The sequence below is a fragment of the Myzus persicae genome, unplaced genomic scaffold (assembly GCF_001856785.1).
Source record: "Myzus persicae strain clone G006 unplaced genomic scaffold, MPER_G0061.0, whole genome shotgun sequence".
Taxonomy (NCBI): Eukaryota; Metazoa; Arthropoda; class Insecta; order Hemiptera; family Aphididae; genus Myzus; species Myzus persicae.
The window spans coordinates 109,391-136,483 of record NW_019101080.1 but is presented as its reverse complement, the minus strand read 5'-3'; the positions used below and the strand labels follow the sequence as shown (position 1 = coordinate 136,483).

At 30.4% G+C, this 27,093-nt stretch overlaps 2 long non-coding RNA genes across 6 annotated transcripts; both read right to left on the bottom strand.

Annotated features, from left to right (window-relative positions):
• Nucleotides 1-9,398: 9,398 nt before the first annotated feature.
• On the bottom strand, nt 9,399-10,131 carry LOC111027629. 2 transcript variants are annotated; one of them, XR_002603811.1, is made up of 3 exons: nt 10,117-10,131; nt 9,928-10,026; nt 9,399-9,810 (listed from the first exon to the last, which is right to left on the bottom strand). It is a non-coding gene; the product is annotated as an uncharacterized LOC111027629 (long non-coding RNA). The 2 variants fall into 2 exon arrangements; XR_002603810.1 differs by lacking the exon at nt 10,117-10,131 and having other exon boundaries at nt 9,928-10,037.
• A 10,760-nt stretch (nt 10,132-20,891) lies between these two features.
• LOC111027630 lies at nt 20,892-26,083 on the bottom strand. 4 transcript variants are annotated; one of them, XR_002603812.1, is made up of 3 exons: nt 25,581-26,083; nt 21,817-24,284; nt 20,892-21,677 (listed from the first exon to the last, which is right to left on the bottom strand). It is a non-coding gene; the product is annotated as an uncharacterized LOC111027630 (long non-coding RNA). The 4 variants fall into 4 exon arrangements; XR_002603813.1 differs by having other exon boundaries at nt 25,773-26,083; XR_002603814.1 differs by having other exon boundaries at nt 25,844-26,083.
• Between the last annotated feature and the right edge of the window lie 1,010 nt (nt 26,084-27,093).

The window sequence follows — 27,093 nt, the reverse complement described above, 5'->3', positions numbered from 1 at the left end:
TCAATAATAATTGGCTGTGTAGACAACTACTCATAATCTCAAAAGTTATCGACCTAGCCAACATTGTTTGAATTAATTATTATTTTTTCTTTTTATTAGCATGCCTGGTTAGCTTATAAATATCACTATTTAATCGTTCGATTTATCTACGTTATAACTACGTTTTATTTTATAATCTCATTAATTATTTTTATTAACTTACATATTTCAGTAAAAATCTTACTAAGGAAATCCGTACCTAGGTCTGTCAAAATTGTTTGTGGTATCCCGTGAACGCACACGAATTTGGTGTACAAATTCCTTCGCAACCGTGTTCGCAGTATGGTTCGCAAGTGGCACTACCAAAGAAAACTTTGTTAAATCATCTTGTTATGTGAGGATATATTTAAATCCTGAATCAGTTTCAATTAAAGGACCTACAATATCTAAGAATAATTTTTCGACATGTCTAGAACTTGTGATCGTAATTACCATTGGACTCCTACGGTGTTTGTTCGTTTTTTTATTTGTTTGGCATGAAGCGCAGTTTTTTACATATTCCTTTACTTCTTTCTTTAAGTTTGGCCAGTTAAATTGCCGTTTAATCTTTCTATATGTCCCATGTTTCCCAGCATGTCCCCCTAAAAGAGAATCATGGAATTGTTTGAAAATAGTTATCTTCTCCTCCTTACTATATTATAGTTTAGTACAAATTATTATTTCTATTTTCGTGTTACGGTATACATATCACATCATTGCCTTAACTCCATTCTAACCCGTTCTTGTGTTCTAATTGGTTCATGGCCAGTTTACTTAATTTATGTTTTTCACAAAAGTATTTTAAATTTAATAGTGCTAAATGCATATTTTAGTACGTTGTTAATTGTTTTTGTTTGCATTTGGTTATCAAAAAAATTATATATATCTGTCCTCATATTTAAATTTAACAAATTTTCCTACGTCTTTATCCGATTTTAATTTTTATCCGCACCGATTTTTTGTTTTAACTCGTAATTCACTCCCGTTCTAAAATTATAATATTTTCTTATTTCCGATACTATAATATGATAATTTGATTCAGATTTATTTAATGTTCGTGATGCATTTTAAATTGGTAAATCACTTCCTATTTTTCCTTGCGACAAAATTGCATCTAACGCTTTTCCACCAGCGTCCGTCGTGAATATAAATTCTTTTGTAAAATCCAGATATTGTAATAGTGGTTCTGAACAAAGTATTGTTTTTAATTTCTCAAACGCATGTTGACATTTATTGTCCCAATTAAATGTTACATCTTTCTTTAATAGATTTGTCATCGGACATACTATGGAAGTATAATTTTCTATAAACTTTCGGTAGTACCCGATTAGACCTAGAAAACTTTTTATTTGTTTAACATTCTTTGGTACCGAAAAATTCATAACTGAAGTAATTTTATTTGGATCTGGTTTTATTCCGTGTTCCGAAATTATATGCCCTAAGACATTCTCTTTTAAGAAATTCGCATTTATCTGGTTCTATTTTTAGATTATGTATACGTAACCGTTCGAATACATCGATTAGTTTATTATTATGATCGTTTAGATTTTTATCGCATATTATTATATCGTCCAGATACACTAGATATTTTATTCCGATTAAACCTGTCAGAATGTTGGCTATCATACGCGCGAACGCACTCGGAGCTGACGCGAGTCCCACGACTAGTCTTTTGAATTGATAGTGTCCCTGACCCGTTGAGAAAGCTGTATACTCCCTAGAATCCTTAGCTAACTTAAGTTGGTGGTACCCTGCTTTAAGATCTATCAGCGATAAAAGCTGGAACTGACCTAACTGATCTAATATTTCGGTGATATTAGGCAAAGGGTGAAATTCATTTAAAGTTACATTATTTAATGCTCGGAATTTTTCTTTCCCTGATGCATTGGATTTTTTCTTTACTAATAATAATGGTGCATTAAAAGGACTCATACTACGTTCAATTATATCGTATTCCTCCATTTTTAATAGTTCTTTTTCAATTATTTATTTATTTAAGCTTGTTATTGGCATTTGCACGTGCGGTAACCTATACGGTTTTCGGTGTATCGGTGGTTGATTTGCTGATAATTTAATTACGTGTTCGGCAGCAGTTGTCATTGTTAAATAATCGTTTCCTAAATAAAATTTATCTGCGTATTTTTCACAAATTTTTATTATCGATTCACGTTCTTCATTGTTTAAATGATCGCTTCTAATTAAATTAATTATCTTGCTCGCGCGTATTCGTGTCGATATCGTATTCATATGATATTTTATGAATCTGACCTACTTTGACATCCTATTGAGTTTCTGATATATTTATTATACTAACCATAATCTTTCCATTTTTTACTGTGTTATACATATATTTTTTTTTTTTTTTATTGATCTTAAGCTTCGGCAACTGAGGCCATTAGCTGTAGGTTGTGGTACTGTAGGGTTTTTGGGACTGTTGGGTTACTGTAGGGTTATGGAACACGTGTGTGTTTGTTTGGCAGAATTTCTAGTGGGCACCCGTAGGTTTCTGCCATACCCGGTTGGGGGATGGCGGCCTCTCTCTCCAGACACCGTGACTGCCCGGAGAGAAGTGCCACCCGTGACCGAGATTCGAACCGGCGACGGTGCGCGTTGCGACCGACGCGTTATCCACTCGGCCACTCCGTCCCCCTTATACATATTTGTGTAATAAAATTAATCTGATAATTGTTATTTTTTAATTAAAATATTTTTATTTTCCATATCTGGATCTGCAATTGGAATCTGACTATAGTTTCCGTTCGTGGTTTTAATGTGAAGCATATTTTATTTTCGCTTAGTACATTTTTATCTTTTATTATTAATATATTATTTGCGATATCTATTACAGCGTTATTTTCAACTAAAAACTTATGCCCCTATCTTCCTTTTCGAGCGGAAATTTTTTTTTTTAATTGAACATAAAAACATCGGCTACTAGGCTATTAGTTATTGAATTACATTTTTTTTTTTACATTTTAGTTAAGGCTTAAATTAGGTTATATAATTTAATTTCTTTTAGGAAGTTGACTATGTTGATGTTTGATTGAAGATCGGGTTGTAGAGCTTCACTTCATTCATGTGGTATGTGGTGTTTGGATCTTGCGTCTGAGTACTTGAAACAATCAATAAGTATGTGTATGACGGTGAACTCCGCACCACATGATTCACATATGGGAGGGTCTTTTCTAGCCATGAGGTGATTGTGTGTTGCAAAAGTATGCCCAATTTGAAGGCGATTCAAAATGGTTTCATCTTTCCTGTTTAAGCCGGGATTTTTCCATACTTGGACATGGTTTTTTATTGTATTTCATTTGATGTTTTGTTTGGTCCAGTGATTTTGCCATTTATGGTATAGAACCTGAGTTTTTTTTAATCAGTGATAGTAATTAGATTTCGAATTTGGATGTCGGTAGATGAGGCTGCTTTGGATGCTTCTTGATCTGCTAGTTCATTTCCATCTATTCCACAGTGTCCAGGTATCCATAGAAAGGATATCTCTATTCATCTTTGACTTACTACGTAGATAATATCTTGGATAAGTTTCGATACATCAGCTGTTGGGTTTGTTAAGTTATTAATGTCAGTTAAACTGCTTAGAGAGTCGCTTAGTATTACATATTTATTATGCAACGTTTCTTTGTTTATAATATTATTTTGTAGTGCTTTGTATATAGCTATTGCTTCGGTTGTGTAAATGGAACATTTGGGAGGAAGTTTGTAGGAAGTGGTGGAGTTTTCAGTTACTATAGATATTCCAACGTTGTGGTTTGCTTTTGATGCATCGGTATAAATATGTCTGTTGTTATGGTATTTTTGTAATGTGTTACGAAAAATTTTTCTGTACATAATTGGATTGGTGCTTTCTTTTTTGAATTCTGAGATTTCTAGGTTAATGACAAAATACATTTTCCAAGGGAGGAAATTTGGGAATTTTCTTTTTACTAGGCGTTGTAGGTCTATTTGATATTCTTTAGCTTCTTTTATGTTTTTAGCTAGGTATTTGTTTGAAGAGTTTTCAATATTTATTAGTGTTTGTTTGTTTTCAAAAGCTTGGTCAATTTCAGATTTAATTATGTGTAGGTTGTCAGTTGTGGATCTTGATTGGTGAAAACCACGTTGTTCCTTATTTAAGATTTTATTTTTTTCAAGGAACCGAATGAGTCTAGTATTTATAATTTTTTACATTATTTTAATCATAGTGTTTAACAAAGTTATTGGTCTGTAGCTGTCATTTTTTCCGGGTTCAATGATTGGAATAATTATGCCTCTTTTCCACTTGTTTGGAAGTGTTCCTATTTTCCATATCATATTGTATATATGTAGCAGGTAGTTTTTAGAGATGTTACCTAAGTTGTGGATGAAGCATTATGGTATTCCATCGGGGGCGGGGCTTTTACTTCTGCATTGCAAGAGTGCTACTTCCATTTAGGTTAAATTGGTCAGGACAAGGAGGATTTATGTCAGATTTTAATGGTATATTTTCTGATGTTGTTTTGATGTCGTCAATAAACTGTTGTTTGTAGATCTTGTCGTTGAAGTTGTCTTGGAAGTAAGTACCGATTTTTTGGGCAACCTCTTCTGGTTCGGATGCTGTACCAAATGCATAGATTATATGAATTTCCTTGTAACAATTTAAACATTTAAGTGATCTAATTTTATTCCAAATTAGGGGAGGGTGTGTATTATTGTTTTTAGTACTTGTGAACATTTTCCATGATTCCTTTTAACTATTTTTGATTAAGAATTAAGATTTGGCTCTTAGTTTTTTAAGTTGAATAAAGTGTTCTTGAGTTTTGTTTTTTTTTTAAATGTGTTCAGTGCTTCATTTTTATTTTGCATGGCTTCTTTAATCGTATCATTCCACCAATGAACTTTTGGTTTAAAGGTTTGATTTGTGTGGCTTCCGATAGTTTTTTCCGCTGTCAGAGTTAATATTGATGTGAATGTTCTTACTATATAATTAATGTTTAGTTGGTTAGTGGTGGATAATTTGGAAACTTCTTCATCAACCATTTTGCTGAAGTGTCCAGTTTGGGTTTTTAAGGTCCCGTCTTGGACTTTTGTTTTTGTCTGTTTCGCCTGTCCTGGGGATGAAAAATATTTTGATGGGATTATGATCGTTACTGAATATGTCAGGTAGGTAGTACTTTCCATTCAATTCTATGAGCTAGTGAGGATGAACAGATAGGCAGATCAATGCATGAAAAGTTTCCGTTAGCTATATTAATGTTGGTAGGTGTTGTGTCGTTGAGTAAATCTTTGTTATCCTTTTCAAGTAGTTTTTCAATTTCTTTACCCCTGGGGTCTGTTTTAATTGATCCCCATATAAGGCTATGAGCATTAAAAACACCTAAGAGGATGAAGGGCGTGGGTAGTTGTTGAATGATGTGTTCTTATATATCCACTGTGCTGAATTTGTTATAGTTAAGGAGATATATGTTGCATATTGTGAGTTTTTCTTTCGATTCAATTTATACCGCTAGGACTTCTAGTTCACTGCGGATGTTTATGGTTTGACTAGGTATAAATGCTTAATAAATGCTTTAACGTAGAAAGCCGTACCTCCACTAGCTCTGCCTGCTTCTAGACGGGTTTTACTGTAACCTTTGTAATTTTCGAGGGGGGCTATTTAATTTTCTTTAAAGTTAGATTTTTGAAGACATATTATTTGTGGATTATGATAATGTATTAATAGTTCGAGTTCATCTTTTTTTTTTGGAAACCGGTTAGTTAGCCTAGGTTAGGTTGGCCTGACGGCGTAGGGGAAGAAATGCGCATGCAGTCTCCGCGGCGCTGTCGGTTCCAAACGGCAAAAAAAAAGGTTAGGTTAGCCTAACCTAACCGAAGCTGGGAATGGGTTATTTCAAGGTTCGGTATTTGATTGAAAGTGGATTTAGCTGGTACTAATGATTCGTCCAGCTTATTTACAATTAGTTCTATAGAATTTGAGAGTTTGGATTTTTTTTTTTGTTGGTTATGTAATGTAATTGTTGGATTTATTTGAATTTAGTAGCTTAGTTGTAAGTGTACCATTATTAGTTTGTTGGCTTTGTATTGGCGTCGGAACAGTTGGAGTGATTGCGGGATTTACTGTAAATTGCGTGTGAACGAGACTTTTCTCTTGTTCGACTGGCTCTTGGTTTTAAGAAGTCATATTAATTGTATAGCGGGGAATGTTTTCCGTAATAGTTTTTGAATTATGCATTTTTGATTTGGTTTTATTAATTAATAATTGATTTTTAATTTTTACGTGTTTATACACCTAACTCTACGTGTATTACGTCCGAATCGGATCGTGTTCCTCCTCTTCCTGACCTAGTATTGGCTCTCGTTGGTGATACAATTAATTCTGTTCAAGGTCTACCCCCATTTTTTATGAAAATCTATTTTTGTTAAAATCGTTTGCCCCTAGATAACCTCCAGCTAAATTTAAATCAATTAATAGTTCAGTTTTAAAGTTATATTTTGTATCGGCAACAACTGCGGTCACCTCGTCGGTTTGCCCTACTTGTTTGGCTACTTCTTTCGTCTTATTCTCAACTATTTCGGTTGAATCTTCCGTTGAACTATCCGATATATTATCTGAATCATGATTCATCAATATATATTTTATTCATTAAAAATATCGTAATTAAAATAAATGTTTTTATTTTTATTTTTTTAAATTTTATTTCCCCAACAAACAAAATATTGTATTTATTTATTCTTCTTCTAAATAATTGTTATCTGTATTTAAATAAAAATATCTTATTACTATTTATTGAATATCGACGTAAACTCAATATTGTGACGCGCGTCTTATATAAGACTTTATTTCTATCTCTATATTAATTATTATGTGATTTTATCTATTTATTATTTGTTAGTTTATTAAAACAATTATTGCAAAACAATTGTTAATATTTATCTATTATTATTTCTTATTTTAGACTAGCCTTAAAATTACTTGCATATTTTTTTTCACTTTAATTGTTATCTCAATATTTCATCACATATAACTCTTTTTATTTTTTAATTATGCTTTATAAAAATGTTTGTGCTCACTTCTAACTATTCAATTATTTATTTCTATATTCCCAAAAACTCACATATAACATTGTTTAATCACCTTTATATAATATTCAATTAGTTATTTCCTCTTTTTCCAACGCAATATAGTTATTTAATTCAATTACTCTGTGTAATTTTTTTTCATAACACTTTTTTCAATAAAATTCCTTTATTTAATATCCTCTCAAAAAATTTGTATTTCCTAATACAAATACAATATATCCCACTTTATTTCAACAAAATTATTTCCCTCCATATTTTTGTTCTAATTTTTTCTCTCTATGTTTATTATAGAAACGTTTTTACCACCACGAGGCTATCTCTCTTTCTTACTACTGATGTCATTACATCGAAACCAAAGATTTGATTTTTGTTTAGTAGACTTGTTGGTTTTTGAAATAAGTGCGTACTTTAATAAATTTAATTTACTTAGCATTTATTTATTTACAGTTTTTTTGGAGAATTTATTTTATCACTATGTACTTTTATTTATTTGTCATTCTTTGTTTGTAAGCTTAAATTGACATATTTATAATTTCGAACATCGTCAAAGGTAACACACTGTCTAATACACAATACACTTACTTATAAAATATAATTTAATTTAATAAGCGATAGTTGATAACGAAATGAAACAAAATAATAAATACGTGAATGTGAGAATGGCAACAATTTTGTACTGCGTACACGAAATGGAGCGGGGGAACCGGTCGGCACGACAACGCGAGATGCAGCCTTCGCGATTCCAAATTTCATTATAATTTCTCATTAAAAAGTTTGCGCTTTTCCTTTAATAACTTAATTTCTAACAGTACGATTTCGATGATTTTAGCAAGAGTGAAGAGGATCATCTGCAAAATTTTTCTGATTTTTTTTCAATTTATTCCTTTTTAATTGATTCAGTAAATCATTATAATTAGATACGGTTGAAAAAAGAACACCGACAATTACACTGTTTAAACGGGCAACTCCTGCTTCGAGATAATAATATACATTGTCGTGCCGCCTCTATATTTTATTTATTTAGCTCATGCCACAAAGGTGGAGGTGGATATTAGACACGCCAGAGACATTGTACGTTTAACAAACTTAATTTTCTAAAAACAAAATTGATTTTCTTGTCGAGTATTATTATATCTTCTTTAATTTGACTGGTTGCAATATGTATATAATATGTGACATTGACAATAAATAAGATTTAAAAAAATTTTCGGTTGTAAAAAACATGATTTTTGTGAGTACAGAGTGGCATGTCAATTTAAAAATTATATTAATTATCAATTTCAATTGTATGAGCATAATACATAGCTGTATATTCTGTACTCGTAATTTTTTTTACAGATTATTAATTTCATAGGACTTTTATAGTATAAGGTATAACATATTTGTTATAGTGATTCAACGTATTTCGATTAATGCAATTAGGTATACAAAATTAACATTTTCTTTAACAACATAGTTTACACTGTAAAATGTGGTAAATAGTTTTGAAGGATTTAATAATAATTAAGTACAATAATATAGTGACATAGTTTTCATAGTTTTATTTTATTAAAATGACGAATGAATAAAAGTTTTGGGGGGATCAGAATGGCAACGTACGCAAAATAACAAACTCAGAGGAGTCAAAAATACCACCGCATACTGGTCTAAGCACCACTTATTCAATCGCAAAGATGAAGTAATTATTTACAGACTACATCAAATACCAACTTAGGTCACTCAAAGATGTCCCATGGACATCTTATGTCTGATAAATACTCATTACTCGTAGACTCTGATATATTATTGTTTGGATATACTTTATAAAATATCGCATTTATTGTACATAAAGTGGTTGTGTTGTGCTGCTCACCAACTCAACCCACACCTACACCACGTTCGGACCACAATCAATCACAGTTCAATTTTATCGTATCACCGGATATAGCTATCTAAAATGATATTAATAAGTCAGCATGCTGTCTTAATATGTCAATAGTGCAATATTAACTATTGTAAATAGAATTAATTTCATAAAATTGGATAAATAATATTTAGATATATGAGTGTACATCATTTTATTCGAAAACAACACAAACATTTAACACAACAGTAAATCGATATGTTTAACAATGTTCATTAGTTAAAAACAAAATAGATGTCTTCATACAGTATTATACCTACTTTTTCAGTATTTTATGATTAATAAAATTACAATCAAAATAATTGGTAAGTATTAATACAAATAATAATAAATAGTTATTTAGTATTATATTGTAAGTTGTGAAAGTATGACATAAAAAACATAACTTATAAAATAATAAAGTTTATTATTACAGCCATTATCCGTAAAACAAACATGAGCAAAGTATTAACTATAATTATCACCGAATTCGGATAAAATAAATTACTCACATCTGTACATTATAAAATTGTTGGCATACTTATGAATCAATCGAGCAAGACAAGTCTAACAACACCAACATCGACATAGGCCAAAAAGGTCATAACCGCTGCACTCATTGGTCGCTGTTGGAGAAGAACAATGTTTGGTTGCCTCCGACCTGTAGTACCAGCAATTTCCTGGACAATCTCCGTACGCCAATTCGATCATTCCCAAAAGACACGCCACCACTACCAGAATCAATAGGCATTTATTCATCTTGCTCTGTAGTGATCGGGATTGCTCGACTTGGTTAATATCGCGTTTTGATGAGCGCACGTGAACGATAGGCAGAGTGAGTAAGTTAATAAAGTTGACTGGAACACAAAATTAATAAATTGAAACTATTAGTTTTGAACTCTTAAAAACGAATTAGAAATGTATTGATGCGTTTGCAAAACTGAATACAAAAAATACACTTAATGTTTGTTTACCTGACAAAATCTGAACCTGTGCAGTTGGTATACAGCTCAGCTGAGACGATGAGTATGAAGTACCTCTGAAGCTCTGACCACAGATAGCTACTATTTATACTGGAAAAGTAGCGGATAAGAAGAGGGAATAAGGCGTAATTATTATTGACGTAGAATTGGTTTTTGAAAAAAAAAACCTACGGTACCTACGTAGTTCGTCGTCCTTGACTGCTTCTTTTTGCCAAATATACATCATACTTGTATCTTAAAAAATAACCATCTTCCAAAGTAAATACATAATAAAATGTATGATAATATTGTTTTATTGTTGATAATACAAGTGCATTTTATGCGCATGTTTTTTTTTTGCATTAACAATTTTATTTTTCTATTTTTGAGGTTGTATTTTTTGTGTTTTTAAAGATTTTCTTGGCGGAATATCAATAAATATATCATTTTACATTTTAGATTGTAGTGTACGATTATATATATTATATATATAATAATAATAATTTATTTCAACTCAATTCATAAAACGTAGTAATGTAAAAAAACCAAGGCTTGAAATCGATTTGAAAATCAATTTTAAACATCGATAAATGCCGTTAAAAATCTTTAAAAAGATAAAAAGGGGTAACAAAATCGAAAATGCATGTTAATAATATTCAACATTTATAATGAAGTTGAAAATAATTGTTTATAATTTGCAAAATACATATTGATATTGAAAGTGTTTGTTTATGATACTCAAAATGAAATAGAAATTGAAAACAATTAAATCAATAATTTATATTAAAATAATAATCGTATTATTAACAGATCAATTTGAACTTTAAAAAAAATTTTAATTCAGCAATTACCCTCAACAGGTGTATAAAATATAATTAATTTAATTATAATAAAAAAATAAGAAATTAATAAGTTTTAAGTAATAAGTAATCACTAACAATTAAAGTATTATGCTTTATAATTCATCAACTAGTTTTCTTAGAAGAGCTATACAGATTCATGGTACGATAAACCATCCGCGCGGTTTGATTTGTAATCATTTTGAGCCATGCAGAAATGATTGTTTCACACACGATTAAAATACGTCTTGTAAAAATATTTTTTCCATTGTTGTTCACGACATTGTATTCCGTATACAGAAATTTTTTGTCAAACTGCAGAACAAGTAACAGTTATATACTTATATATGATGTACTTATTACTAAGTTCCTACATATTCACACTGGAAATTGGAAATTGAAATTGCACATAGCAAATGCGATGCACATTGTTATCACATTTGTATGCATATTTTCTTTGGGCACTAATTTTCTCCTTCCTCGATGCAAAGTATTGACAAATGTGTGATAGCTATTGTCTGCGTTTATCAGAATTAATTATTTTTAAATTGTTATGTTGTGAGGTGAACCATTAATCATTATATAGTTATTTGTACAACCATGTTGGATTGCATTAATACTAACTCCTACGTTTAAATAATATTGTTGTATACTTGTATTATACTAATACCATACCTAAGGAATGAATTAAATACTTAATAAAGACCAAAAAACAATTATAAATAACAATTGTATTTATTACTGAAATTTAATATTCGATTAAAAGAGCTTTAAAATAATAAAACATGTACGATAATACAAGATAGTGAAGTTATTAATTTTTAGGTTTCGCGTAATTTTTTTAATAATAAAGAAGTAATAAAATATACCTGTTTTAGTCTAAAAGAATGTGATATATTGTTTTTAATAGTATTACTAGCGTAAAGATTTTAACTAATTTGTAAAGTTAAAATATTATATTATATTTTATAATTGAACTAAACTTATTCGAAGCACGACAATACATCCTGTTGAAAACAGTGTTCCATACGAATGGCGGACAGTTTCCCTCCGGACTTTTTCCCCCCGACTGTTTTTGGCGTAGTAGGACATTTTCCCCCCAATATATATTCGATGCGGACATTTTCCCACCATTTTTTTTTTAAGTTTATTATTTATTATTTAATAAGAAATTTTTTTTTTCAGTAAAATATAATTTAAAAAAAATTGAAATTTTTAACCTATTTTACTTATATACAATTTTTTTATGTCTTATTATATTTATGAAAAAATGGGGGGAAAATGTCCGCATCGGAACATCTTTCGGGGGGAAAATGTCCTACTACGCCAAAAACAGTCGGGGGGAAAATGTCCGGGGGGAAATTGTCCGGATACCTTTCCATACAACTATTTAATAATAAATAATATCAATAATAACGGTTTTGATAGTTTATAGAACAATTGGAAATGTTGAGAACATTATCATTGAATGTTAAGTGTTTGTTGGTAAGGCGCTTTTTTTTACCATATTTTAATTTCGATTCTTCTCTTTCCGGGGCATTTTATCCTACAAACCTAAAGGTCACACGTCATAGTAGATATTAAATGTTTAATTACAGTGATGTACTGTCGTTCATATAATTCATATATTATACTAAAATACTATGAATACCGTTAAATCGATAAGCTGGTTTGTTTACCATTTCTATTTACTAATATAAAAATAATTTATCGAATTGTTTTATAGAATTTATTCATTCCTATACGCGTTTCCCCTCGTATCATGTGTTATTCTATAATTGTGACGCACTTACAGACGCATAATTGGGTATACGCCCCACTACTCCACTGATTATCGGGTCTGTATTTGTTAAGATCGTGTTTGCCGAGTGACGACATAAACTGGACGGGTTATTCCGAATTGCGCAGGTACTCACAAAACTGGCAATAAATTAGAAATATGTTAATTTCACAAAAAACCCTACAGTGAAATTACTCCAAGGTTTGAACAAAAATAACAACTTGTTGTTGTTGTACATATTAAAATCGAATCGCGATCATAATAACTACTAATATATAAGGATCAAATTATTAAAAAGTTGTTATCATATAGAAATATTGTATCCAATAGTGACCTAAACCAATGTACAGAATAGTGCGCCGCTCACACTGTGATTCGAGGGCTTATGTCTATTCACAAATAGGGAAACTACTATTATTGGGCATTGGCCAAATTAAAGGACCTCTGGTCAAGGAAAATAGGAACTAAACACGATTTATTTACTTTTACTTTAATATATGTACATACCTATTATCAATTTCTCAGTATAATAGTTCAATTAACTTCCTTGTCCCTAGTCGTCGAACCGGGCAATAAAATACCTTCTATGCACCATTTTGTCCGCCGGTGGTCGTTTGCGTATCACTGTTGTTAATTTTGACCTTTTTCGTAAAACAGTTGAGCATCGTCCGATTTTTCGGTTATGCGTCGTTGCGCATCAATATCATTTAACAATAAAACTGAAAAGAAGGTGTACACCCAAAAGCTCAAGTGGATTTCTAACTTTAGGTCTTCAAATGTACATATCATCTATAAATTAAAATGTTCAAATATTGTATGGATATTTACGTTTTAAAATATATTTGTTATATTGTGTGCTTCAAAAACTTGACTACACTCAAAAACATAGGCTTAAGTTTACTAGCGGTGAAATAAACAGGTTTCATTTTGTAAAAATAACGGAACATTACAATGTACTAAGTATTGATTTATAATATTATGTTTAGTACTTTATAAATTGCTTTGTATACAATTGATTTTTTTTTATCAATTTTTACTCAAACTACATGTATATTTGAATTTTAACTTTGACCACACGGGCCCATTATTTAAATGAACACAATTTTATTTTTTTATTCATTTTTACTCAAACTATAAGTCTATAAGTACCTATATTTTTTTTTTTAGGGTTCCTAAGGGTAGAAACTACCTATGTATTCTTATTACTTTTAAACTTAAAAATTTTAAATTATTCACCATGCATAGTGCATACACATTATGTAATATTTTTTTTCATATCCTTCTATTGTTCAGAATATCGATGTGCATTTGATGTACTATAATTTGGTGCAGGTAAACTGGCAATGCGCAAATGGTATACGGCCATTTTCTCGTACTAATTAATCTCAGATCACAGTTGACTACAATATGGGCCTTGTAGCTAGGTTTAATGTACAGTGGTCGCCGCTTTTTATAATCACGGTTAATCTTATCAAACGTTTATTGTTATCAAAAAATATAAGTACGGGCTGGATGTATACATATATGTGTAAATTATTTCGGCTATTGTAATCAATAATACGCCGCATAATATTATCAGTTTGAGGTCGTAAAATCATCATTTTGTAACATACAATGAAAGTTTTCTCCAAATGTCTCATAATAAAGACAAAAATTGTAATAAAGATATAAATGTCTATACAGTATACACATTGATATCACATTTATATCTACTTTTCGTTCGTACGGCATTAAGACAGTACCGTCGCTGCCCGTCGACCAGTATCACGTTTGTATGCATCCGTACATAATACATATTATACATTTTTATTTTTATTTTTTTAAATTTTAAATTTCCAATTTATACCTACATATGTAACGCAGGTTTTACTATTTTTTATAACTTTTTTAACTTTCGTTTAGTGTTATCAATCGGATTATGTTATCTGTAGTAATGTCCCGTACCAAAGTGATTACATTAAGCGGCGACAACTGTAAATTGGTTTTGCAATAACAATTTTGTATTTTTAATGCATGCTTTAATAATATAAATAATTTGTGATTATTATTAATGTTTTTTTTTGTTTATAAAAACAAACAACAACTATTGTTATTATTATTGTCATATTGTGATTGTTACTTATGACTATGACTAATATGTGTCTAATATCATGGGGTCGTTAAAATTATATTTCCGTTGAGAATATCCTGCTTAAATAAATAAATAAATAAGGTAGCCCGCAGTGACTACAGCATTTCCATAGCAGTTCAGTCTCGAGCACCTGATACGATTTATATTATTATATTTTTAACTTGTCTCCTATTTACATAAACATCGATTGAACTATTCAGCAATCAAACTGTTAGAAATTGCTTATCCATAAAATCCATTCAATACACCTTATTTCTGGATTTACTGGCAACGCCGCATACAACACCATCCAAACTAAAAATCTCGTAATAATATTTGATTCAAATATTTTTTTTATTTAATCTCTATGCATTCGAGATGAAGAAAAAAGCTCTTTCCTTAATTGACATGATCATGAGGGATTTCTTTTGTTTTAGTGACCCTTTCACATTTAAATGTCTTGACACCGCAATTAATCGTCCCCAACTAGAATATGATTTAATTATATGGGAAACATACAACACCGGTCCATATGTGACCAAATTGAAAAAGTACAAAATAATATTTTTCGATTTATTTGTTTTAAAATATTAAGTTATTTATATACATATGACCCATTCGCTCTATATATTAAAATATTCTCATTTATTTAAATTTAAAAGCTTTAAAATGCAGATCATTTAATGAGATTTATATTTAAAATACTTGATAATATACCAAAAATGTTGACGAATCATACCTGCTAAAAACATTTCCTTTAAAATAAATAATCATAATATCCGAAATAAAACTAATTTTATATTCCATATTATTCCCGAAACTATAATATCGTATCTTATGACTCAACACCACCTATCAAAAATATCGATTGGTGGTATTAAATTTATTATAAAGTGAACAGATAATCATAGATCATTTATAAATTGTGTATAAGGTGATCCTTACAAGTATGCTCAGCCCCCCTCCTTTTCATTAATAATGAATTAATTCAAAATCTGATTTTTGGAATCTTTGAATATACTTAAAGACTATAATTTAAAATTATTGAGATCTTATGTACCAATCAAGGAATGCTCTGGGCTATACGAACTTTTGTTTTTCAAACGAGAACCCCACTTTTTTACTGTAAATTATTTAGAGGATATTTTTTTTAAGAATTTTGATACATCGAAATCAAAATTCGAACAGGTAGTTTTCCAGTTCTTAGACATTTTGTCCAAAGGATAATGGTCCATGGTTATAGCCCGGACCCACGGGCTCTCGATTATGTAAGTACAAAGATCATACAATTTATATAATTGGTTGTAAATTTTTAGCAGTAAACCTAAGTGTTTGACAAAATAAATATTTAATTATATATTATTTCATGTTAATATGTTATGTGCATAACAACTGTGCAAGCGTTCATTATTATAAATTATATTATCCTTTTTATTTGGGCACTAAATTTTTGATAACTAGAAAAGTACTAGTTCGAATTTTGATTTCTAAACATCAAAATTCTCAAAAAAATTGTCCTCTAAATAATTTACAGTAAAAAGGGAGGTTTCTCATTTGAAAAACAAAAGTTCGTATAGCCCAGGGCACTCTTTAAGTGGTACGAAAAATATCAAGAATATTAAAATATGGTCTTTGAGCATATTTAAAGATTTAAAAAATCAGATTTTGAAAAACTTTATTACTAAGGAAAAAAAGGGGGTGAGCATACTTGTGGGATCGCCCTGTCATAAAAAATGAAAACACAGCATATCTAAAATCGTAATACAATACCACATATTTCCATATGAACTGTTCTGTGTCAAATTGAAGTCAATTAAAAAATATGAGTTTCATCGCAACATTTTAGATTATGAGCGGAGCGAAGAATGTATTGATTTTACAATGATGTGTGTGTTTTTTTTCATTTTTGTGTCTGTCATCACATTTTAGGACAGTAAAAACACTTCGATTTTCTCCGACAGCATCTTTTCTGTCAAGAAAGTGAAGCTAGATGGTATTTGGGGAGGGGGATTTAAAACTTAAAAATTCCTAATAGTTTTAAAAATCGTCAAGAAAAACAAATAAAAAATTGAAGAACAACTGAGATTTTTACTCCAAACCAGTTTTCTTAAAACAATCTATTTGTTTAGCTCAACTCAACAAAAAATATTTTTTGTTGAAACTATACAAATGAAATTTTAACTGAATGTTTAAATTAGTAATTTCTATGTACCATAACATTTAGATATTATAAAGACTATTTTTGAGTTTTTTTTAGGCATAAGAAAGTTTCAAGTTCTATTAGTATTTTAGATTCTGAGCGGCGCGATGAATGTATTTATTTTACAATGATGTGTGCTTTTATATTTATTTATTTTTTTGTGTCTGTCATCGCGGGTTCTTGCAGTAAAAGTTCTTCGAATTTCTTCAACATAAAGGAGACAGCAAAAACAAACAAAAAATTAAGGAAAAACGGAAATTTTTACACTCAACCAGCAAAAATATGGATTTCGGTTTTTAGTGTAACTCTAAAAGAAAATGACCGTAGATACGTGAAATGTTCACTGAATATTTGTGAAAGCATTTTCTATACACCATAAAATATTCAAAGTATTTTGACTTGTGTTGAACTATTTATACTTTATAGGCATATGAAATTTTCAATTATTATTTGTTTTTTTTAAACTAATGTCGATAAAAAATGTTTCGCTCTGTCAAAAAACGTTTGAATATAATACAAGGTTCCTTGTAAATTGTAGTTAGTGCAAATTAAAAAAAAAGTTTAGAGTAAATCGTAAAAATCACGAAAATTAGCAAATTATATTTAGTTAGAAATTTATAAAAATGTTTCTTTTTATATCTAAGATTTAAAAATGTAATACACGATTTCTTATAAGCTTGTCTACAGTATCAAAAAAAAAAATGTCTACCAGAAAGTCAAATTAAATTTCTATGATCGTTTTAAGTTGACATTTTTACAACATTGGATATTCACTCTATTTCTCTCGTAACAATTTTCTTATTATGTTGTAATTCAAAAACAAATTACTGTGTACACTTGGAATTTACACAATATGTTTATTTCATCAATTCATATACTTGATACATTCTTTAAAATATTTTAACTCGTTTTAAGTAGTTGATGGACATTTTCCATTGTCATATTTTTTTTTCTCTATAAATGTCAATAAAATTGTATTGGATGGGCCAAAAAGCATGAAAACAAGACTCTTGATATGTTGTTACAATATCAGTTGAAAATTATTGAAAAATACATAGGCACGATTTTTTTTTTATAAGCATTTAAAGTTCAAACGTTGACAATATTTATCAAATTGACAATTGAAAATGATTTTGTAATTAAAAATGTATGACATTTTCAATTTTTAAAGCTCTAAGGATTGAAAATTTAAAACAAGGTCCCACTTAAGCAGTTTTTCCCGTAACTAAAAATTTAAGACATTTATAAATACAGTTATTTTGTATACACATTTTAAGATCAAATTTGGACAAAATTGCCTATTAACCCAAATAATAACGTTTATCATTTAGTTTTTATTCGGTTCTAAAACAGCTCAATTTTACATAGGTATGTAGTATATTTAATATTTTTCCAGCATCACTGATTATTTAAGAATAATATTAATTCAATTACCGGCTACCATATTAATAATAAGTAATAGGTAACAATATAAAATATCGTAGACTGACATACCGTCTCCGCTCAGAACCGTTTTTCGTATACAATGATATCATATCATTGAATTCAAATTTAATATCATCCATTACAGCAACTTCCTCGATACCTAATTTACAGCAGAGCGACATCCACTTACCACATTTTTTTAAATTATTATTAATACAGTTTTTTTTGATTTGTCAAAAAATTGTAAAATGTAACACAACGTCCCTCAACTTTTGCATTTAGAATCACTAAAAAAACTACATAATTTAACTAAAAATGTTAAAATAATCATAACTACCTATACAGAAACCGATATTTGTACACTCCTGTAAAGTTGATAAGACTTAGGTGGTTTTGCTTCTTTAGCGATGACATATGGCATTTTCGCCTGTCGATATTTTACTATCCGTCAGAAATAAAATGAACAAAGTACCTACTATAGTTGCCATATAATTCATATTAATTTATTCATATTCCTATTATGTTCTTAGTCTCATTACGTTCGAAAATGTTTAATAGGCGCTGGTGAGACCTGTTAGATATTGTTTTTCATTTTTATTTTGTTTTCAATTTTAATCTGAGGGCTGAGGTTATAACTGTGACAATTTACAAATTACTGAGTAGGTATACTGTCTCTGACGTCTTTGTAGAAATCATTGAAATTTTTGTAAGTTAACAGAAAACAGGAAAGTTATTTAGTTGGTGTTGGTACTGTTATTTGCATAACCAGTATATTATTATGTTCGTAATTTTCCTTATATTGTATGACGCGGTCGGCAATAGTACACTGTAGTAGAAAGCAAATTTAAGGCATTTGAGGAAAAAATAAATATAATATACCAACACGATTACCCGAAACTATATAATATTATACCATGGTCTTTCGTCAATCAACTGTAGGTACCGTAAAATGTTGGGCATCATAAACAAATTTAAAATTAATATTTAAAAAAATAATATCTGTGTATTTTTCGCAGACTTTGCATCTCGTGAAAAATCTAGAAAATTCGTCTGAATAACCACAGTTTCCATCTTAGATGACGGTTAAATACTAATTTTGTAACTTTTCTAGATAAGATAATGATACCATAGCTTTACCTAGATACTAGATAAGGTATATCTAGATAAATTTATCCAACTAAATTTAGTTATTACACAACACTGGTACAGCAAGTACAATGTGCAAGCGTCAAGCACTATAATAAAGGCCCGTCTAGTGGCGTCTACCACGTACAGTGAAACCTCTAAATTGCGGACACTCTCGGTCTCCGCAATTTTGTCCGTTATTAAGAGTTGCCCTCTATTCGGAGGCGAAAAAAATTCTCGAAAATAAATCGGAGAAATTAATGACTACATACTATGTAAGTACAACATTTATATAAAATATATAATAATGATATAGATTATGATTTCGATTCTCTAACTTTCAGTAAAAGCCTTGTATAGAGCGTTTTTGTTAGCTATGGTTTCCGCGATTTGTGTTTTGCTAACACTAAACTTTTTAGTTAACGAATACCCATATTTGTATTAAACGATAAAAATTCAAAAAGCTTAATTTTTCTTTTAGATTTAATCTTTTTCGTTTACTATAGCCATTTTACTAACAAACGTTTACTAACACGTTTAAGAATACGTCCGTATGTAATAAAGTCATAAACACAACTAAACACGCGTGAGATAACGCCACAGAACATAAACTAAAAAAATGTGTTCATCTTCGAGATAATGGCCGGATAAGATAATCTATAGCTGTACGTCTGTTCATATAGTACAATAATATACAGTAAGAAAATTAGATTAGATACCTAGATAGATTGTTATTTGTTAAGGTATTCCTCGATTATTCGATATTTAAGAAAAAAAAATTGTCAAAATCAAAAATTAAATTACCCTAAAAGTGTCCGTTATTTAGAGTGCCCGGTATTTAGGGGTTTTCCTATACAAAAATGGCGAAAATGGCACCGTTCCTCCCATAAAAACGTTCGATATTCGGATGTGTCCGTTATTTATAGGTGTCCGTTATGTTAGGTGTCACTGTAGATATAATCCGTCATATCCTACCACCCCTACAGGGCGCAAGCATCGCGACCCGGTCGGCTCTCTCACCAAGGGACGGGCCGATTACGGAGGACCGTGTCGCGTGAGACCTACGATCGGCGAAAGAGGCTGGTTGTCTCTTTCATCGGAGTATCGGACCGACAGCACATCGTTTGACTTAAAATTCACTGTCGCAGAGCTAATATTCTATTGTTTGGTTGCACCTAATAAAATATTGCATCCGTTATACATAAAGACGTGTTTGTGTTGTTATTCTCATCAACTCAACCCAATCCTACACCATGACTGGACCACGATCAACCAATATTCAATATTCTCGTGTAGCGTCATGCACCATTGTCTATAATTGTAAATTAATAAAACGGCATGGTGTCATCATAACGTATCTGTTATACTGCAATAGTGCAGTATTCTCTATTGTAAATTGAATTAATTCAGTAAAATCAAATAAATTATATTAATATTATATGTGAGTACATTCATTTATTCCAAAACAATATAACACTTGACTCAGCAAAAACTTGATATGTTTTACAATGTTTATTTTTATTAGGTAAAAACAAAATAAATGTTTTTATGAAGTATTGCATACCTACTTTTTCAATTGACTAAATACAAAATGTAAACAACATGTGACATTATCATATACGTCATGTTACTTGTGATACATGTTTATCAAAGTAAATGATTTTTCATGTATTATTTTAACAACATAGTTTACAATGTTTACATTGTCAAATGGTGTTAATAGTTTCACATTATTTTATGAACAATAAAATTACAATAAAAATAATTGATTAGCCAGAATATTACAGAAGTTGATCATTAAGAAAAAAAAATATTTATTTATTTAGTATTATATTGTTTGTGATTTGATTGTAAGAGTAACCAAAAAAAAAAAAAAAAACTTATAAAATAACAAGGTTTATTATTACAGCCGTTATTCGTAAAACAAACATGAGCATATAGTATTAATTATAATTATCATCGAATTCGGGTAAAATAAAATAACCACAACTATGCATTATACAATTGTTGGCATACTTATGAATCGATCGAGCAAGACAAGTCTAACAACACCAACATCGACATAGGCCAAAAAGGTCATAACCGCTGCACTCATTGGTCGCTGTTGGAGAAGAACAATGTTTGGTTGCCTCCGACCTGTAGTACCAGCAATTTCCTGGACAATCTCCGTACGCCAATTCGATCATTCCCAAAAGACACGCCACCACTACCAGAATCAATAGGCATTTATTCATCTTGCTCTGTATAGTGATCGGGATTGCTGGACTTGGTTAATATCGCGTTCTGATGAGCGCACGTGGACGATAGGCAACACAAAATTAATAAATTGAAACTATTAGTTTCGAGCACTTAAAAACGAATTGGAAATGTACTGATGTGTTTGCAAATTTGAATAAAAAAAATACACGTAATGTTTGTTTACCTGACAAAATCTGAACTTGTGCAGTTGGTATACAGCTCAGCTGAGACGATGAGTGAAGTACCTCTAAAGCTCTGACTGCAGATAGCTTCTATTTATATAGGAAAAGTAGCGGATGAGAAGAGGGAAAAGTGCGTGCTTATTATTGACGTAGAATTAGTTTTTGAAAAAAAAATTGTAGCTACGGAGTTCGTTGTCCTTGACAGCTCGGGAATATTTAGAGACTAATAATGTAAAGGTGTGTTGGCAATAGAAATTTAAAAAAACAACAATTTTTTAAAAATGGTTTTAAAATAATTAACTTTAATATTCTATAAACGAGTTATTTGAAAATAAGGTGTGGGCTGGAATATTTACTTGTAATGACGTAAATGATTGTATGAATATCTTTTTTGATTAAGTTATGACACACATATTTTGAAAAACTAACAACAACAATTGTAAATTTCAAACAAAAAATTTGCTTCAATAGTGGATGACGCCTTGGGCTCTGGCCTACTGTACTCGGTAAGCCCTAAAAAAAAATTACCACTGCAAGTTCATAAGTACCCTCATAATATTTAACTAGTTTTTATTAAAATAAATATAAAAATAATTTAACAGCTATTAATTATTATACGAGCCTCAAAGATTAAATATTATTAAGTAAAATTAATGGGGTTTCATTCAATCCAAAACTCTCATAGAAGGTAATTAAAGATGACTCAAATATATACTATAATATATTAATGATGATATTAGTACAATAAATTGTAGTAGGTAATCGGTAGTATTTTTAATTTAAAAAGTGATTCACACTACTTCACTAATATATTTAATATACTTTTCATAAATATCGGTGTTACTTCAGCTCGACATTTTGAAGAATCATTTTTTAATTTGTGGTGAACTGCTCCGCAAATTCTATTAATAGCTTTTTTAATGAAAATAATAAAAATCCAAATGCTCTCGAATTATCAATAACTTCAAAAATATTAAATTACTGTCGGATAGACCAATATTTCTATGCTAAGTAGTCTTTCTAAAATATTGGAATAATTGTCAAAAGTAGGCTCATATTATTCCTAGATAAATGCCAACTCTTTTCTAAATTGGTTTTAGGCCTAGTTTTGGTGCTGTCAATTTTTCTTGATTTAGCAAAAGCTTTTGATACCGTTTAATCATAAAGAGCTAATTTACATTTTAACGAATATTAGTGTTATTCCGTCAAGTTTAAATTGACTCAAAAGCTATAGGTGACTACCTATACTGATGGATTTATTGTAACATATTATTATGCTAACGGCACACATGTTTACTCTTTTCTGGAAATAATAATGCGATTCGTGAATCTATAAAAAATCGTGAACATTTTAAAACCTGTTGCTCCACTACTCCACTAATCGAGTTCACCAATATATGGTCGTAGTTTTTCTTATACTGTATCTTTAATTATACTGATAAGTTAGCATGCTATCAACATAATATGTTTGTTATACTGAAATAAAGCAATATTACCTATTTTAAATGGAATTCATTCCGTAAAATCAAAAATATGAAATAATAATTATATGTGAGTACATCAATTTATTAAAAACAATAATACATTTGAAACATTAGAAACACGTTGTGTTTAATGACGTTCATTAGCTAAAAACAAAATAGATATCCTCATAAATGTATTATGATTCCGAATTTTTCAGTTAACTGGATACAACATGTACATATAATGTTATACATAATTCAAATTAAAAAAAAAATAATCATGCATTTTGTTCAACAACATACAGTGTACAATATTATCAAATGGAGTTAATAGTTTTACATTATTTCATAGTTAATACAATTAAAATTAAAATAATTGATTAATTATAATATTACAGATTATTAAGTACAAATGTACAATTATAATAATTAGTTTTTTCTTCTTTATATGGGTATAATTATATTATAGAATTTTATTATTAAGTACAATAATGATAGTTAGTTACATAGTTTTAATGTACCTACATGTGATTTAATTGAGAAAATAACAAAGAAAGCACAACTCATAAAGTAACAAAGTTTATTATTCGAGTCGAATATCCGAAAAACAAACATAGGCATAATATTAAGTACTATTATTACAGAGTTGGAGTAAAAAATAATAATAAACACATCCATACATTACAACGTAGCTTGCTCCAAATGAGCAAGACAAGCTAACAACACCAGCATCGACATTCGCCCAAAATTGAATACTTCTTCTTACACATAATCGTGGCTTTTGGAGAAACACACCGAAAAATTGCCCCAATGTATAAATCCCAGCAATTTTCAGGACAACCGCCGTATGCCGATCCAACAACCGCAAACAAAATGCACACAGCTGCCAGAATCATCAGACATTTATTCATCTCGTTGTATTCGTCGGGACACTTGGATGTGGGTGAGATAGTGTCGGTGGGTGTCGGTCGTCGACTAGTGTGGCTGCTGCTGTTGTGTAACTCCTCCTGCAAAAGTGCAGCTATAATGTTATGGATCCTACGAATTTTATCATTGACCCTTCTCGTACTAGTTGTGCGATAACGAATTTATGTTGTGTTTTAATTGTTTAAACGGGAACGGAATATAAAATATATTATTGCTTTTCTACATTAATACATCTTAATTTCTTATATACTATGTGAACAATAAGGATGATATTATGACGAATATGATATAAAACATTCTTAAATCACGTCGTTGTTTTAATTATTGTATACAGTCCAATGTACAAAAATATGTGTAGCAATCAAAATGACATTAGATAAAGTAATTAACGAGCTAAGTTTTAAAAGAAGGACATTTGATTTTTTTGTCACAGATAATGTTATACGATGCCCAATTGTAAATATTTATTACTGTGTATTAAAAATCAACAAATAATGTTTAAATGTCACGCATTATATTTATAATAGACATTTAGGCTTAACAAAATCTTAAAAAACTCAAACAACATACTGATATTGTTAGGATCGGATGAGTAGTGATATCGGACACCAACTTGATTTTGCGAAAAACTAAGTCCTAAGTCTTGAAAATATAGAGGACTATAGCTCATCGGTGTGTAGTGATGTAATAGCTCGAACGGTTGTGGTCAGGATTTCCGGGAAAATGCTGTCGAGCTACATAGCGCATGTTATTGTGTAATATGTGTATTTGTGTATAAGTGTGTACCTATGAGTGTAGGTGTGTTTAAAATTAAAACTATTAAAAAATGCTAACAAGGTTTCTGGTGATTGTAGGTTGCTCTGCAACGAAAAATTTCAAACAATCCACAATATACAAATATAAAATTACGGCCCATTCGGACCAACAGGTGAAAAATATGGTAAACTGATCTATCTGTGTTGCTGGTGACAATTTATAAAAACAATATTAATAGAAATGGTATCAAATATAGAAAGTAATCACAGAAACACTTGAAAAAACAACTCAAAAATTAATTGACATTTACCCCTTCTGTCCCGACAGAATAAATAAATATATATTGGCAGCTATTAGAGCTGTAAGCGTATAATATAAATATAATAATAATAATAAATCACAGCAACAGAAAGGTATGAAGGATAATAATTAAAATGCATTAATATGGCCAAACAGAATGAAGTACGGTATATGCCCTCCTGGCCCCGCAGAATAAAAATATGTAAAAGCAGCTATCTGGGCTGTAAGCTCGTACTAAAATACTATAGCAATATGCAGCTTTTCTGGCTCAATATGTAAAAATAAATGTAACAGATTATAAAAATAAAGATCTAACTCACAGTTTGTGGAGCGCAGACTGGTCTATATTTCTATTATAATAAGAATAATAATACAATATAATAATGACACAATATTATGTTGAAATAAATAATTATGTAATCACATAATTGGCAATTCGCGACCACGATTCAATAACGATGACAAAATACGCGGCGATAATCACCGAAAAAAAAAATACAATTTTGAAGTACCTATTTGGCGATTTGAGCCCACAATTTTGGTGGCGGTTCACGCACGCGCTTAAGAAAATATTAAAACTGACCCTTATGGCTCACGATATCAAGACACCTTTACCATTCGAGTAAAATAAAAGAGATATGATATTTTGACCCTCGTCGGTGCTGTCCCGATAACGTACGGTACGAGACAAAAATCACGGCGGCTGTGTGAATATTATGATATTCGAGCAGCCGAAGCGGCGACATGCGATTACTCGTTGTTAAATCTACATAATAATATTATTATATAACTCACAAGACACGTTCAATCATAGTTATTAAAAAAAAATGAAGACAGTACAAAGAAGAGATTACTGTGTGTGCGAGACCAGCTGTTCGCCATTGACCGATAATATGCATATACTTATTTATAATAGACGTCTTATAATTTATTACTGTGGCAACAAACATGATGTCATATAATATTACAACTTTAGTATACCTATTTTATATTGATTATATCAAAAAGTGATGATGATGATTCAATGCAAAATAAGAAAGGGTCGGAGCCCCCTCGAACTATATGGTAACCACTGGATAAATTAATATTCCCCAAGACACGAACCCATAACCTATAACCTGCCAAGGCGTTGCTGGAAATTTCCATATCGTACATTTTGCTTGTTATCGAATTCTGTGGTGGGAGGATTTTCGAGAGAATCTAAACTTATACTCGAACTTAAGTGACAACGAGTTTCGGGCAGCGGCTGTTGTCCCCAATTCCCAGTAGTTATAGAAAGCGTCGGAAGAAAACACAAAAAAACACGACTAAAAATTGTAGTCCACAGTGTCATTGTACGTACGGAACAATCCATTCTAAATCGGAAATAACGTCTTGAAAAAAAACTATAACTTTGACACATGAGTGAGATATGGGTTTCGGACTGTCCGACAGAGTCGTTAAATTTTGCCTAAAAAGTAAAAAAGACAGCTGCCAATTCCTTAGGACGGCTGTACACCTATACGACTGTATTACAGTATATATGTGAGCTCCCAAACCACCAGCTAACCCCTCCCCCCCTCGCCGTATTGTGCCAAGTACCTACTATTCAATTATTGGAAATATCGAATAAAAATAACGTGTCTTCTGCGAAACAATACTGTATAGGTACCTGTAATCTGTATAATAGCTGTATATTACATACTACGATTGACGTGTTACAGATATTTCGATAAATAATAATTTACACAACATTATGTGCACACCGTACAACCACAAATAAACGCTTATTTTATACTCCGGCATAATTATTGTTAGTAGGTATAGTCTATTTTTGCAGGGTCTTTTCGGTTT